The sequence below is a fragment of the Citrus clementina genome, unplaced genomic scaffold (assembly GCF_000493195.1).
Source record: "Citrus clementina cultivar Clemenules unplaced genomic scaffold, Citrus_clementina_v1.0 scaffold_3, whole genome shotgun sequence".
In the NCBI taxonomy this organism is placed as follows: Eukaryota; Viridiplantae; Streptophyta; class Magnoliopsida; order Sapindales; family Rutaceae; genus Citrus; species Citrus x clementina.
The window spans coordinates 27761809-27769329 of record NW_006262339.1 but is presented as its reverse complement, the minus strand read 5'-3'; positions in this window follow the sequence as shown (position 1 = coordinate 27769329).

The following is a 7521-nucleotide window of genomic DNA, read 5'->3' as shown; positions in this document are numbered from 1 at the left end:
TATTAAAAAAAATTAATTTAGTTTATTATTATGAAATAAATTTAATTAATTAGTACGTGTTAGATTTCATCCCCGGGTTTTTCAATGATAAGTAAAAATTCTAATACAAACACGTATAAAATAGAATCAACAAAACAGTAAAAGATACTCTATTCAAGGTTCGTGACACCATTGATATTATAAAAACACAAGATCAATTACGCAGAAAGGAAACAAAATAATTAAGGTAATACAAAAGTTGATTGAAATTGAAAAGGTTATCAAACACTCATATATAATTTAACGACGTTGCAGAAAACAATTACAGCGGAAGCAAAAGAGCAATTGAGAAGTGAAGGAGTCAATGTCTGTGTTACCCCGGTGATCTAAACTCCAGAGAACTAATCTGGTAGACACCATCGCTCATCTTATGGACACGTGGGCCTTGAATCTTTGCTTTATATAAACACTGAGATCCAAACAGGAGAAAAGGAAAAAAAGTTGTGACTTGTGAGATACAATCCAAAAAAGTTTATCAAATTTTGACTCCTTCTAACCCGTATCTTATCTACTACTCCTCTCTCCTTTCATTTTGACGCTCGGCATGTCCTCTGGCCACTTTATATTTGAATGATAAGTAAATTATTTAGAAAGCTGAGATATAAAATTTTATCCCAATTAATGACGAGCCTTGGAATTTGATATTTCTAAGCGGTATAATGATCAAAGCAAGATTTTCTATCCAAAATTAAGCAACTAGATTAGGATGTAATTCATAATTTATAAGGGGCAATAATTCCATTGGCTTTTGTATCAAAATTATGGCTATAAGTAGATTTTGGAACATATCTGGCCGCGGGAGTGTCAAGTTTGTCCGTACGGAGTTTATTTATTTTCTGGCTGTGTATCTGTCAACTGGAATTGGGCCCTGTAATTCAATGTAGGAGATGCACCAACCAATGACAAGCCATGCATTTCTTCAAAATTACTTAGAATTGAACCTGACAGGTTATTTTGGGAGAGATTTAACATCTCCAAGCTTTCCATACTGCAAATTAGAAATATTTATGTAATAAATGCCGTTGTTTCTGTTTCGCACACCTGATGAGAAGTAATACCAAATTCACAAATTAAAGGAAACACACACACACGCACACGCACACATATGTATAAATTTGGTACCAAAAATATCAAATTTCTCCAGCCAACAAATGAACTTGCCTAACTACCAGCACGCGAATCAGCGAATGGTTGAAATTAATCGCATCATAAAAGTGGGCTGCTAAGAAGTAGATATTTTCGCTTACTTTGCAGTACGGTGAATGGTCAAACACGGTCAGAGGACTTATTTGAAAAATAGTACTAATGATTTCTGGCTTACTTGATTTTTCCTTAAACCACAAGGACTGCATTAATTGTAAATTATCCTTAATTTTTTTTTCCCAATCTATTCCTTTCTTTTAACATTAACAATAACTATGAATTGTCCATTATTTAATCCAGTTGTGAACACTTTTCAAGTTTACATTCGAGTGGTTCACCTCTTTGTACATGCGCAAGAAATTATTTTTTAATTATTACTATGCTGAGGTTATGGCACTTGTTTTAGTGATTGATTCTGACCCTTCAATGGCAGTTCACCTTCAATTTTAGTCTCCAACCCCTTTGGATTATTCGTAATTATTTAGCTTAATTGTCATTATATTTTGTCGAAAATGAGCTAATATCACCTCTTGCAGATGCTTTACCTTTTCTTTCACTTGTGGTCTTCGCCTCTCGTAGAAGCTTTGCCTTTTCTTTCTAGAGATGCTAATGGCTTTTCAGACGATTGTTTCTGTTAACTTTTGGTTCCTTACTTTTCCTGCTTCCTGCGTGAAGCTTTTCAATATTTTAGTTTCTTGTATTGAATGAGCCGTAAAACTCATTTTGTCCCCCGCTAAAAGTTCTTCTCGTTTATCGCGGTTTTAATCAAGTAAAAATGAAAAAGTCAGTCGTTTTTTAGCCCAAAAATTTTGGTTACGAAACTCTTCAACATACATATGCCCCATTCCATCTCCTCACATGTGCTCACCACATGTGATGGAACAGGCAAGCTATTTTTATTCTGCTTGTCTCTTCCTATCTTGCCCTTACACTTGGTAACGTTAACAGTTGGCTGATTCGAGGAAGCCAATCCCTCCAAGATGTAACACAAGTATTTCTTTGATAAAATGATTCATGCCTTCATTATTCAACAATGGCTTATTTATACAAGCCAGACAAAACAGAAACAGGAATGAAACAAAATAATCTCAACAAATCAAGAACTGGATACTTAATTGACAAACTAAGTTGATAATATCTCAACTAACTTAGACTTATTCAACTTTACTACTACTTTAGACTTATTCAATTGGACCGAACATGACCATTAACTCAATAAGCATATCATATGATCTAACATTAGTACAAACTGTCATGTTTTTAATTGATAATTTACCTTATCATCATCTCACTGTCACATGGTGAATTGTGTAAATTAAGACCATGTATATATTACACTGGTGATAAACTCTATATCTCTACTTTATAAGTATAGCGTCAAATTTTAGTCATCCAAATCTTTGCTTTTGTATAAACACTGAGATCCAACCGAGAAAAAAAAATGTTGTTAGATACAATCCCAAAAGGTTTTATCAAATGTTGACTCGTTCTGACACATATCTTATCCATCTATAGCTACCCTTCTCTCTCCTTTTCCTTTTACACTTCAAATGGCCTCTTGCTACTTTAATTATATTTCAATGATAAGTACTTCTATTTACGAAGTTGAGATGTAATTAAAATTTTGTCCCAATTAATGACAAGCCTTAGAGTTTGATATTTCCAATCGGAATGATGATCAAAGCAAGATTTTTTTAATCCAAAATAATGCAAGTAGATTAGGATGTAATTCATAATTTATAAGGATCATTAATTCTATTGGCTTTTGTAGCAAAACTATGGCGATAAGGAGATTTTTGACCATATCTCCCGAAGCTTTAGGCGAGAGATGGAACTAATGGCTCTATATCAATGATAGTTTCGAAATTGGGGCATGGAAGCAGTTGGTTTACAGAGGCCGTACAAACAGATTATTTCTTATTTCTTTTCTTTCTTTTTTTTTGGACAGAAATGTAGCTAGTCTTTTGTGGCCATCTGCGAACTAATTTTTTATATTTTGTGTTGTGTGTCTTCAACTAACATTCTTTTGTTCCGAATTGAGACCTACATAGCATGATGTGTACGATTAGCTTGTGCAACAATGAGTAATGAAGGCAAATATTTAAAACTCAAATAATAATGACTAGTCTAGCAAAAATCAATAGATATAGCAGAGCAGCTACTCGTGCATGTTCATGTTGGAAGATGAAGACGAAACTGAGGAAAGAAAACCTCTTGGATCCCCTTGATCACTTCCAGTGTAGCACTCCGAAACTGTACACGTTGGGTTGTTCTGTGATCTTCATTGTGTAGGCAAGCTCCGCAAAGTCAACTGAAAAAAAGAAGAAGAAAGAAACATGGTTTACTCTGTTTCATAAGTCAACGGAATGTGTTACATAATGATATTCCTCAAAATGGAATCAAAAGAATATTACATACGTGGAGCAACAATGACAAATCCATACGTGGTTGCGCATACAGTCCAATTGCTCGAGTCTGTCTTCATAAACTTGGCAATTCCAAAGGCTGGATCTGAAAAGTGAGCTGCATATTCCAAATACAACAACACATCCTTGCTTGATACGGGTCGATGGACAATCGGTGGAAAGAAATCGTGGAGCAAATATTATTGTTGAGTACATAAGAGCACCAGGTCGGCACCAGGTCGACCATGCTACTATTCTCGCCCCGGCACGGATTGCTTCAGCCAAAATGATATGAGCAGAACACGGGGGCGAGCATGAGCGGACCAGAGATGGATACAACCAAGGAAACATACCGACCAGAGGTATATACCGAGCCGACATTCATCCCCGGAAAAGCGGGAACACGATCCCACGAAATCACAGTAGTTACGCTTTTCCAGAACCGTCGAAGGACACGCGAGATCCACGTTTGCCCACAATGTAACAGTTAGAGTCCCATGAGGGTTTGCCACTACCCGAAAAAGGTGGGATGAAGGGCAAACGAAAACGTGGGGGCAACGGCTATAAAATGAGAAGAAATCGATGAAGAAGGGACAGAAAAACTGAGAGAGGGAAAACGCTGCCAAATTGCAACCAGGCCATTTTCCTATAAACTTTGAGCAAATCTCGAACCATTCGTAAATCCAAATTTAATCGCTTTCCCGTAAACACCTTGTGCTAACTTAGGCATCAGAGGGTTTACGCCGGCAAAACCACCGGCGTCTCTGATCCGTTTTTGGTGTACGCAGGTCTAGTGAGAGAGAGAGAAGGTTAATTGCAGCCTTAGCGGTTCAAGCAGCAGTCGAGAACTTAAACGTTGGTGAGCGAATCTGGTCGGTCCACGGACGAGCATATTTTGGCATCAACATTTTGGCGCCGTCTGTGGGGAGCTGAATAAAAAGCTACCACCAACTTAGTAATTATCGGAGAAGCAGCAAGCGATTGGATATGGATGTGTCAAGAAAGGATACTTTAAGGGAGGACAATGAAACGGTGGAGACAATCACTCTCCGGGAGATTGCAAATGAAGCCCGAGAGAGGATGATGCAAGATAGACTGGAGCGAATGGAGAAACAAATGGAGACTCTCGCGGCCGTATTGTTTGAGCTGAGGGACGAGCGGAGAAGGGATTGTGAAACCCCCGAGGGAAGAGATGGAGTTGGAGCTGAACCCAGCCTCCAGGGGCGTAGAGTCGGGGAGATCCCTCCGCCCGCAGACCAACCTAACGGGGTGCATCCCCACCGAAGTACTGGTCGGGTCCTAGGGGAGCACGTGGATGAAGGGAGAGATCAACCTCGCCCCGGACGGATACTGGAAATAAATGACCGAGGGGCAAGTGTCGATGAAGGAGAGCTCAGACAGCGGTTGCAGAACGTCGAGCAGGAGCGAGACCAGGTAGCTGCACGTGACCCTAATCGTGCCATAGAATTGGAGGGGGAGGTGCGCAGATTGGCGCAGGTGATAGAGGAGATGCAGGGAAAGAGAAAGCCCCCGAGCTGGAGGATAATGCTAGATGACGAATCTCCGTTATCAACTGAGATCATGAGTACCATAATTCCAAGAGATTTCCGCTTCCCCGACCTCAAATACTCCGGGCGAAGTGACCCGTTGGTGCACATTGAGCGTTTCAACGACATGACGGGTGTGCAGGGGTTGACACCAGCTCAGAGGTGCAGGGTGTTCCCGTTGACACTAGAGGGACGAGCCCGAGAATGGTACCGCAAGCTGCCCCGAGGAGGAATAAAAGGGTATGAGCAGATGTGCCAGGAGTTGGCCGAGCAGTTCCGAGGGGCAGTGGCCCCGGAGGACGACATGATGGAACTGATGGGGATGAAACAGGAGGATCATGAATCCCTGCGAGACTTTGTGAAACGATATCACCGAGCCGTGCTGGATTTGGGAGCTTTTAATCACCCGCAGGCGTTGAGGGGATTAAAAGAAGGTGTAAGAATCGGCCGATTGTGGTATAACCTAAGGAGCCCCCTCGTACAGAATTACTCGTCAGGGTATGAGCAGGCGAGACGAGATATTGAAATCGAAGAGGAGAAATCAGCTAGAATTAAAAGTGAACAGCTGGAAGAGCTGAGGCAAAAGGAACGGAGAGCCCCGAAAGGGAGCGGGTCGGGAAAGCGAGCTGGAGAATCTTCAGGGATGGGTGGAATTTCAGTTCGGACCCGCCCTTACCCCATAGCTCCGAGAGCACAACAGTTCCAACACAGCCGGGCCCAACCTCCGCGCCCTCCGATCCCAGAGCGGCAGCGAGAATTCAGGTAGATGGCCGCCCACCCTTATCACAGCACTCCCAGAAGTTTAAGTGCACCTAATTACAGGTCGGGACGACCAGAGCAGCCATCCGCTATACCAACCCGAGGTGACATTCATGATAGCCGAACAGTTTAGCTAGTAGACCAGAGCTCGGCATATAGACAGTACACGCAATTAAAGATTTCCATGGAGGAATTATATGAGAGGATCGAGGGACGAGGCCTATTGTACCCTCCGGCCCCTATAACAAAACCCGCTCACCGGCGTGATAAGAGCAGGTTCTGCAAATTCCACAACACTCATGGTCATACTATCAACCAATGCCGTGACCTAAGGATTCAGGTGGAGGATTTGGTGAGAAACCAGTACTTGGGTGAGTACGTAGATGGAGTGTCCCCCGTCAGTGAGCCGCAATATGCACAGGATGTAGGAGTTGAAAGGGGTTTAGAACGAGAACAGCCGACTATCCGGGTGATAGCAGGAGGGCCAACATTGGCCGGGGATTCAAACAGAGCACGCAAAAACTATGGGAGATATGCCATGACTGGCAAGGAAGTGCTTCTCAATTTGCCAGCAGCCAAGAGGGCAAAAGTGCGGCAAGTCCCTATTATGTGGACAGAGGACGACGAAGAGGGCATTTTGTACCCTCACGAGGATGCACTGGTGATTAGAGCATTGGTGGCCAGCACAGAATTGCGGCGAATATTGGTAGACACGGGCAGCTCAGTAGACATTCTGTTTAAGTCCGCCCTAGATGATATGGGGATTTCAGACTTAAAGCTGGAGCGAACGAATACATCCTTGAAGGGATTTGGAGGGGGACGGTTAACTCCCATGGGGGTCATTGAACTCCCGATTACTGTGGGGACAAAGCCATTTGAAAGAACAATGATGCTGGACTTTGTAGTGGTAGAGGAGAGGAGCCCTTACCAGATGATATTGGGTAGACCGTTCATGAGGATAAGCCAATGTGTAATGTCCACGCATTACCTGGCACTGAAATACAGAATAAATGGAGTTGTGGGTGTCGTGAAGGGCGACCAGAGAATGGCCAGGAGCTGCTATGCTACAGCGGCCAAGGAAACACTGCAGGTTACGTCTCTAGATAACCGAGGGGATTCAAAAAACGGTCGCCAGGAACCTGTTGAGAAGCTGGAAGAAGTTGTTGTAAGCAGGAGTGACCCTAGCAGAGTGGTTAAGGTCGGAACAGAATTGGGCGAACCAATAAAAGGCGAGCTGGTGAAATGTCTACAGTCCCATGCAGACATATTTGCCTGGTCTCATGAGGATATGCCAGGTATTGATCGCAGGGTAGCATGCCACAAGCTGGCAATCAAGAAAGGGGCAAGGCCGGTGAGGCAAAAAAGGAGGTGCTTCAACCATGAGAGGTACGAAGCCATAAATACCGAGGTGGAAAAACTGCTAAAAGCAGGGTTTATAAGGGAAGCCAAGTACCCGGAGTGGATTTCCAATGTAGTGCTGGTAAAGAAGGCCAATGGGAAGTGGAGAATGTGTGTAGACTTCACGGACCTCAATAAGGCATGCCCGAAGGACAGCTTTCCACTACCAAAAATAGACCAGTTGGTGGACTCAACCGCGGGTCATAGTCTGCTCAGTTTCATGGATGCCT